Below are 9,732 nucleotides of genomic sequence, written 5' to 3' on the forward strand. Positions count from 1 at the left end.
ACGGAAGCATGTGGTCCAGACCAAGTCACTAAACCTCACAACAGCCCTGTTAGGGCGTTGCTAATAGTGTCTTCATTTTGCTCACAGGAAACCCTAGATACTTGTAATTTCTCTTTTTTTAATTGTGTTTGTTTAGGTGTCTGTTCTCTCTCCATCTTTCCCTGACCTTCCTCACATAGAAAAGAAGACTCACCACAGTTTAAATAGGAGACCAGAGTGGGTGGAATCTACACAAAAGATATTTTAATGATTCAGGGCTCAATGAGTTCCCCAAGCTTGAACTATAGTTAAGCCTTCCTGATAATGATAACATAACTCACAGATTTAATATCTTCTGTGTATTGTAACTTAATCGAAGTGGCACATTTTCCCTTTACTGCTTTGTCATCGTTCGCAGTTTTAGTCAAGTGAGTTTAGACAGAGGCTCTAGATCCAGAAGTAGGGTCTGGACTCCTGTGTGCCACTCACTGGCTAGGTGACTTGGAACCAGTCATTCTCCTCGCTGGATCCCCCATCCCTGTCACTGGTCAAGCCAGGTTTGGTAGCGAGGAGTGTTGTGCCTAAGCTTCTGGGGTAGAGAAGAGAAGGAGGAGAGGAAGTGGGGGAGAAAATCCACCTCCGTGAACGCTGTGTCTGAAAGATGGCTGATAAAGGTTTCCAAGACGGGGGTGGGGGGGTGGGGGGGTGGAGGTGGGGGTGGGGAGGGTGGGAGAAGCTGCACGGAGCACCCAACGGTTGGTCTGGGTAGGCTGAAGCTTCAGTTCTATCCTATGGCCACCATGAGTCTTCAACAAGTCCACCCACTTCTCTGAGCCGAGCCTCATTCTCCCAATCAGAAACTGAGGGCTAATAATCCCTCTTTCAGAAGGATTAAATGGGATTGTGGATATAAAATCTAAGGAGCGCAATTAATCCTCCCTCCTTGCCCGTTGCCGGGCTCGCGCGTGAGTCAGCAGATGAGTGACCCGGAGGGAAACACGCTCGGTCCATCATCGCGATGCAATTAGAACCAGCACTGTTGGTGTGGACAATGGTAAGAGGCTTATGAAAGTCACGCTTGCTCAAAGTTCCCGGTTTGGGCAGCACAAGAAAGCTTTGCTGAAGCTGCCACACAAGTCTTCCCCAGACCAAGTCACAGGGCAGCGGTGGCAACAAAGGCACCCCAAAGGCAATGGTCCTCATCCCCTCCTCTGAGTTTAGGAGACCAAAACATCACCTCCACAGTGACTGAACCCTTGGCTTCCACATCCAGAAGGGTACAGAATGTGGCTGCAGAATCCATCCCTCCTTCCACTCGCCTTCCTTTCAGAGCAATCCTATGGCCTGCCTTCCGCCTCATGCGTTTGTTTTTGGTCTTAAGATTCTAATTTATTGAAAGATAAACATTAATTAAATAGCCCCACGGGTCCTGGGATAAGGTCAACAAATGATTGTCTTGAGACAAGAGAACAGTTGTGCCGATGCCTGAAATGTGGTGATATTGATTTACGGCATTGGAAAACGGCAGGTCTGGTTGGAATCCCGTCCTGCCTCTCTACCCTGGGATGGCCCTGGGCAAGTTATGTCCTGTCTCAGAACTTTGGATCCCTTATCTGTAAAATGTGGTGATTATTCTTACCTCCCAGGTTTACGGGGAGACTTTGTGATGGAGATGATAGAGGGTGCCATTGTAGATTGTTGTCGTCATTATTAATGATCACTGCGGCAGATGAGGGAGGGTGTGCATCTGATTGGATATATGGAATTGTTAGCATCTTGGTAAACAATGGTGGAGGAGTTGGTCAAGACTCTGGTCTAGTTTTCCTTAGATCCAGTTATCTCAAAGCTTGCTACTTTCAAAGGAGGAATTGCAAAAGAGGAGAAGGAGTCTTTGAAAGTGGAATTCTGGTTAAAAGTCACATTGTTTCTCTCCATTTAACCAGCTCACTTTCAATGAATAGCTGTGTTGATTACCACTTTCCCAGCAGAGGGAATCGTAATGGACCCTCCAGACTGCAGGCAAAACTAAGATGTGTGATAGAAGCAAGGCAGGAAGATGTTTCCAAACTTTCTTCTTTTCATAAGTCATGCAAGGCATTGACTGATGGGCTATTTTTTTTCTTTCTGCTTATTTTCCCCCCTGGCTTGTCCAGCCGCTGTTTTATTTGTTTGAGACACTGTCTTGTCAATCCCAGGCTGGCCTCAAATTCACCACCTGCCCTCCTCCTTCCTTTCCTCAGGTGGCTGCCTGCTATATTGGCAAAGCCTAGATTATGGTCACCACCCAGATGACCCCTGCCCTTGAGAATCTGTCACTGTTGGAGGGTGCAGCTTAGTAATGGAGCATGCACATAGCATATATGAGGTTCCAGGTTCAATACTCAGTACTATACAAAAAAAGCAAACAATTGTATATGAACCTCCCCTCCAGTGGAAATCCAGATATGTCAAGTGCCCGGATTCCATAAATGATGTCAAAAGTACGAATTCCATCTGAGGAATTCTTTTCTCCCAGTTAGAACCATTCTGAAAACAACACATACCATCTCAATAAGTTGCCAAATGTTAAAAATTTGGAATGCTTTCCACAGGAATCTAAAATTCTGGCTTCTCTGCATCCTTCTGAGGTGGGCGGCCCTAGTCTGGAATGACGGAACGTGCAGGTGCTATCTGCCCATCCCAGGAGAATGCAAGAGCCCCCTGGGATACAAAGAACGCTGTCTTAGAAGGTTCAGGGTGTGTGGGAACCCAAAGGAGCACCTGCCTATTCACCCTTGAGAGGCGGGAAGCCTGCTTTGAAGAGGTGGCCTTTTTAGGCTGAGCTTTGGAAGATGGTCAGATTGAGAAGGGAGGGTCTCCTGACCCAGAGGGAAGGCTCTGTACATGGGCAAGCAATGAAGGGACAGGTCTGCGCGCCTGACTATTCAGAGAGTATGGCGGGAGTGATGAAGTCACACAGCGGCTGCTCTTGCAGTTGACCTGCTCAGTTCCTTGCGCTCTGAAGCTCACACCTATCTGTGACTTCAGTTCCACCAGACCCAACAACCTGTCCTGGCCTCCCCAGGCACCACATGGACATGGTTCACAGACATTCATGCAGGCAAAAACCAGACACAGAAACAATATTCAATTCAATTTTAAAAATCTTTTAAGAGGAGAGAATATGGACAAAATAGGTGTATACAGGTGAAAGGGTGTGTTGGAAGCAACCCAGTAGGCCTTTGAGAGATACAAAGAGAGTAAAGGACACCCCCCCACTTTTCTCCCCTCCCCTTTCCTTTTTTCTTTTTTTCCACCATGTTCTGTCAAATTTCTTTTAGAATTTCAAAACTAATAGGCATTTGTGTATGCTAACCAGGAAAACCAGAACTGTGCAAGCAGTCAAGTCTCCCGTCCTCGCATTCTGCCCTCCAGGATAACCAGTGTGAACACTCCCCTGCGTGTTCTCTTCTACCTCTGCCCAGCAGACAAAGCTGCAGGTGTGAACATGGAAGGTGAGAACTCGTGATGCCTCTGTGTGCACATCTGTGCCATCTGCTTTTCTTTACTCCATGGCCCAGATAGCTGATCAATTTCTTTCTTTCTTTCTTTCTTTCTTTCTTTCTTTCTTTCTTTCTTTCTTTCTTTCTTTCTTTCCTTCTTTCTTCCTTCCTTCCTTCCTTCCTTCCTTCTTTCCTTTTTCTTTTCTCTCTTTTCTTTTTTTTTTATTTTTTGGTTTTTCATGACAGGGTTTCTCTGTGTAGCCCTGGCTGTCCTGGAACTCACTCTGTAGACCAGGTTGGCCTCAAACTCAGAGCTCCATCTGCCTTTGTCTCCCAAGTGCTGGGATTAAAGGCATTCACCATCACTGCCCAGCTGATATCAATTTTGTTGATGTAAACCTAATCCATTCTTTCTCTAGTCTGTGTTAAGGATATAACAAAATCATTTAACCTTTCCCCCATCGTTGAACTTTATTTATCTTTTTTTTTCTTTCTTTCTTTTTTTTTTTTTGCTAGGGTCAATATTTTTTAGAAAACTTTTTGTATGTTACCTTTGCACTTGGATGACTATAGGTGTGTATATTTCTATTCTGGAGTTGAGGTTGCTGGGAGCCCATTGTGTGTGTGTGTGTGTGTGTGTGTGTGTGTGTGTGTGTGTGTTTAACCAGAGTAGGCCTTGCTCTGTCATTTTTTAAAACCCTATTCCTTTGCACGTTCCCACCATAGCCTCCAGCTCTCCCCAGGCTCTGCCAGCCTGGAGATCATCCCTCCACACACCAGGCCAGTGCTCTGCCACTGAGCTCAGCCCCAACTCTGGCCCTATTGCTCCATTATCATTTCTGCCAAGGGTGATTTTTGAGCCAGCGGTTATCAGTAGGGTTCCTCATTATACCTCTCTGGTGGGAGGCATTATGGGATACACTGGAAACAACCCACATTAGTGAGGAGGCATCTGTGGTTGCCGAAGAAGTCAGAGAAAAACGCTGGGACAGGAAAGAGGGGAGAGAAGTGGGTCAGAAAGAAATGGAGAAGAATACCGGGCTGGCTGCTTCCTATAGTCCCAGGACTCGGAAAGCAGAGACCCGACAGTTGCTGTGAGTTCTGACTTGAGTTGTCTCTCTCTCTCTCTCTCTCTCTCTCTCTCTCTCTCTCTCTCACACACACACACACACACACACACACACACACACTCCACAAAAAGAAACCAGTCCCCCCTGAGGACAGAGGAATCCCTACTGCCAGCCAGGTCATGGAAATAGAGTGTGCCCTATCTTCATGTCCTGTGTATCTGTTTCTCATGTCCCCGAGTGCCCCCAACCCCATACTTCTCCTGGCGTTCTGTCTCAACAGCCTTAGTGCCTGGAGCCCTGTGCCCAGGTAGCAGGCTGCTTCAATCAGAGAGTGGGCTCTCTCTTGCTCAGGACCTAGATGACTAGACTGTCAGTCAGGACAGGCATGCTGCCACACCACCACACAGGGCAAATCTTAGAGCCTTTCTTAAGAGATGTATTTATTTCATGTGTATAATGTCTTGCCTGCATATATGCACATGACTGGTGTCAGGCCCCCTGAAGCTGGAGTTACAGGTGGTTGGGTGTGAGCCACCACCCGAGAACTTTTCTCCCTGTTTGCCCTTAATCTTTTCCTCTGTCCCTTTGTTTCTTTTTGTCTCTATCTTTCTCCCCAAACTCTAGAAATGAACAGCAGACCCATCATTATCTCCTGCAGTGCCTTCATAAATCCTGGGAAGTCTTGGGACTACCTTACTCTAAGGGGTGGTTCCCTGTGGCAGCTGCAGAAGAGGACCACAGATTGGCAACAGCCTGAGTGTTGGTCCACCTGCCCGCTAGGTTCACTAGAGGCTGGTAAACCCGCCCTGTCAATAGGTCCATCCGTCTTTGAGACCCTGCACAGAGTAGAATGTAAGCACCTCAGATGCAGCTACCAAGATTTCTTCCCCTTCTCATTGTATAGCTCTGGCTGGCCTGGAACTCACTGTGTGGACCATGCTGGCCCTGAACTCACAGAGATCCACTAACCTCTGCCTCTGGAGGACTGGGATCAAGGGCACGGAGCCATCACACTCGGCTCCCTCACTGGGTCTTCAGCAGTCAGCTGCATCTCCATCCTCGCTTACAGGTATCAGGCAGAAAGGCTCCTTCCTCCCTTCCTCTTTTCAGATTTAGCATTCAAAGGTGAGTAGTAAAATAAAAATTAATTACCCATTGACAGTGCAAGCTCAAATCAGATGCAGAATCCTCCTGAAGGAAGCAGATTCCATCTGCCAGTTCATCAGCTCTGACCTGGACATCACTACCAAGGACTTCAGGGTCAGACTGAAATGGTGGGCTAAACAACCCTGAGGAAGTCACCTGACCGTTCCGGTCCTGTTTTCTCCTGCTCAGAGTGCACTGGCACTAACTTGGAGGACTTGTTGGGAGTGTGCGCATAGCGACTGAGAACAGGAGCCTGGCTGTTCTTGACACACAGTAGGCACTTATTAAATGCAAGGCATTTTGAAAACGATCCGCTGAAATCATTCTCCGAGACCAGCTGACTGTTAGAGCAGAAAAGGTGATGGGAATCCCCGGCTCCATGTCTCAGGCTGGCTCTCGGTTGCCTAGGTGATGCTCCGCCATGCAAATCCAGGCCACTGTGCAGCCTGCCGGGCTCCTGTGCTGTGTGGGCACATGACGGAGTCAATCTGGTTGCGCTGACATCAGGGATGTTGTCTCTGGCTGCTTGGCTGGGCTGGTTGAGGCAGAGGGCTTCTTCACTCTGAGGGCAACAGAGAGCTCGAAGTCAGCGGATGATACTGTAAACAAACAAGTAAGCAATAGAATTTCAAAGAATAATATCTAGTTGGATTTAACAGCTGCAACAGGAAAGAAATGTCAAGGAGACGGGAATTCCTCGGATGTGTGTAAACAGAATGGAAAAGGGGAGAGGACAGAAGCGGGGAGGACGCAGCCTGCACGCTCTCTGGGTTCCCCTACTATTTTTCGTATGCTTCTCATTACCAGGGAGAAAGGCAGGCCACACACGGGCAGAAGAGAAACTCTGAGGACAGAAAAGCCACTGGGGGTGTCTGCGAGCCTGTTTTCTGGATCTCAAACATTCCATTACTTTTATATTTAATTAAAATAAAACCCTCTGAGTCACAATCTGTGGGAGCAAACTCTTCGTTGCTGTGGTGCCCGGTGGAGTGCATCATTCTCGGGGCCCCGGGACAAGATACTGGTAGCTTCGAGTTCGAATTATATTCCTAAAATGCTTTCCATATCTATCCTATATGGTTTGCATCTAGTTAGAATCTGGGCACTGGTTTCAATGAGGCTTTCTTTGCTGGCTTATTCAGTGAAGTAAAGTACGGAGGCACGTGGTCATTACCCACAGCCCTGAGCTCACATCACCCTCTCCATTCTAAGTGGGGAAACTGAGGCTTACAGCAAGGAAGCTGTTTTCTCGGGCTCGGTCAGCTGTTACCAGTGTGAAGTTGGTTCCAGGCTTTAGTTTCCCAAGTTTAACTTGAATTCTTTTCCTAGCGTCACAGCTGCAGCCAAAAATACTTCATTTTCTTGGAAAATGCCTGCTTCCAGACTCTCCCAGGCATTACGAGGACCAAGATAGCAGTATTTACACCCCATCTCCAACATGAGACCAACCCTTTCAGCAGCTCGTAAAGGAGACCCACATAAAAATATCTGAGTCTCTCTGCCCCTCACATTCTCTTAGTCAACCACGCATTTCCATCCTTAGGGAAACGCGAGTGTCGTAAAAACGATCTGGCAAGAAAACAACCCCAAGAACTGGTTTGGGATGGAAAGCCCAAATCCTCACTCCCAAATCACTGCCCCCTGGGCTATCCACCCAGTCCTAGTCTCTCTGTTCTCTTCCTCCTTTAATAAGAATGCTCGCCTGCCACTGTCCCCTCCTCCTGTGGCCACAGTGGCCCTTTGGGGACAGATGAAGCTCATTGTTTCCGTCACAAGCATGCTTCTCTCTCTCTCTCTCTCTCTCTCTCTCTCTCTCTCTCTCTCTCTCTCAGCTGTAAAAATGTGCTCCAGGAAAAATCTTGGCATATGACGACTCCTCTCAGAGGTGACTGCTGGGCTGCTGGGGAGTTTTAGAAACTTTCTCTCCCTCTCTCTATTTTTCTTTTTTTACAGATAGTATTGGAAAGAGAAATGACAAGGTCAAAAATCTTCTGCTGGGATCCACACGCTTGCCCCGTGGGTTTTGTCCCATTAGCCTACTTTCCCTGCTGTTTCCAGGTTCTTCTAGAGCAGCTTTTGGGGAGCAAAGTGATAGCGGCCTTCAGGGGAGACGTATCTTTGTTCTCCCTTCAGTAAGCAGTAAACATTCCCTGAATGCCTTCTGTACACCAGACACTGCCCTCGCAAGATCAACGGCAGGCAAGCCTGCCATGGCCCTGGGATTGTGGCACCAGTATACATGGGGACACATATGTAGACACACTGTATGTGTCCGGCCCTGGGACTATGGTGTCAGTGTATATGGTGACACACGGACAGGCACTGTATATATTAACAGATGAAGAAGAACTTTAGTTTGCTGTATGTGGCTAGAGTAGATTGAAGGTTGTAGGCACTAGGGCTCTAACTTCAAGTCGGATGGCCTACGAGGACCTCCCAGGAACTGGACAAGGCTAAGTGGAGGCCATACGATACATCTAGGGAGGAGAGCTATGAGGAAGAGGAGCATGTATGAAGGCTACAAAGGAGCATATTAGGTTGGGAGTGTATAAACAAGGCCTACTGTCCAGATTGCCTCATTTCTAGACTAAGTGGTATGTGGACAGAACATCATTGGCAAGAGATCATACCTAACTCCTGGGATTGGGGCACGTGAGGTCCAGATATGGGTCTCTAATAGAGACCTGTGCATCCCAAAGTAGCTAGCAGTCATGTTCTAACGTGCACCTTTTTGTTGTTCTTGTAGATGCCGTGGGGAGGTGTAGGAGGCGTCTAGACGAGTGAGAGTGAGATGCTGCACCTGTAAGCTGGGGAGATCTTCCTGGCATTGGAAGGAGGAAGGAAGCAAGGGAACAAGGAGACCATCTGAGGCGCTGCTCTGGGTATCATCTGTGTGTTAGCATCCGAGGGGCTGCTCCAGGTATCCGTGTGTTAGCACTGGGCGAGGTGGAGCGGGCTGCAACAAGAGGCAAGGGAACAAGGAGACCATCTGAGGGGCTGCTCCGGATATCTGTGTGTTAGCACTGAGTGAGGCAGGCTGTGAGAAGAGACAGCAGTGGACACAGAAGGTAGGGTAGGCAGGAAGGAAGAAAAGACAGACAGAGGCTTGGGAGGATGCCCGCCTGAAGTGTCCTTATGTGGTCGCGGTTAGGCGTGGTACAGCGATGAGAAGGAATGAGGCGGTGAAGGGAGTGAGGGGGCTGAGAACAAGTCTGGTCTCAGGGTTGCCCAGATGTGGAACGACATGAAGCTCGGTCTGCCTGTGTATGTCTGTAATTCTGCAGACTCAGGAGGTCGGCTGCAAACTGGAGGGTAGTGTGGACATAGTGACCCTTGTCTCAAAGCGACGTTTAGAAAGGGCTGGAACGTAGCTCACTGGTGGAGTGCTTGCCTCGCAGGTGTGAGGTTCATGAGTTTCAGCTCTGGATAGAAAAAGAGAGAGAGAGAGATAGTCAGACAGAGATAGAGACAGAATCAGTCTGCCCTGCCCTGCAAACTTTAGGTTCGGGTTGTATAACTATGGAACTGGGGTTCAGACCCAGTTCTAAAGACGGGGAACTATATACAAGTTACTTTCCGTCACCATAGTTGGTGAAAATGGACCAACGATAGAAACTCCTTCGGAGTGGCCTCATTGGGCAAGGGCGATGCGGGGGTTGATAGTCACTGGGGGCTGCAGGTACTAAATACAGGGATGGATGCTTCACACACAGACAAGAGAGGGAGTGGGGATCCAGGGACCAGACCAGAAATTAGATCCAGGGAGCGGAAAGCTGGGGATGCTATCACTAGCCCCAAAAGGGTTACCCAGGAGTAGAGTCTGCACGGGAGGGGGTCAGTGTGGACCTGGGCAGCGGCTGTGTTAGGAAGGGATAGAGCATCCTTCAGCGATAGTACATCAGAGTGTTTAGGGCAGAATGAGGCAAGAAAGGAAGCAGGCTCAGAGGGCCCAGGGTCCAGAAGCTCAGGGTCAGGAGTGACAGCTTTATTCTCAGAGGCAGAGAAACACAGATGAAAAAGAAAATCTACCTTTTCTATGCATAAAGCATACATTT

General features: G+C 48.3%; 1 long non-coding RNA gene across 1 annotated transcript; it reads left to right on the plus strand.

Moving 5' to 3' along the window:
• The first annotated feature begins 752 nt into the window (after positions 1 to 752).
• LOC125408916 (uncharacterized) lies at positions 753 to 5,594 on the plus strand. The gene is made up of 3 exons (XR_015004984.2): positions 753 to 1,033; positions 3,394 to 3,473; positions 5,436 to 5,594. It is a non-coding gene; the product is annotated as an uncharacterized LOC125408916 (long non-coding RNA).
• The last annotated feature ends 4,138 nt before the right edge of the window (positions 5,595 to 9,732 follow it).

Source organism: Myodes glareolus, chromosome 14 (genome assembly GCF_982192425.1).
Source record: "Myodes glareolus chromosome 14, mMyoGla1.1, whole genome shotgun sequence".
NCBI lineage: Eukaryota > Metazoa > Chordata > Mammalia > Rodentia > Cricetidae > Myodes > Myodes glareolus.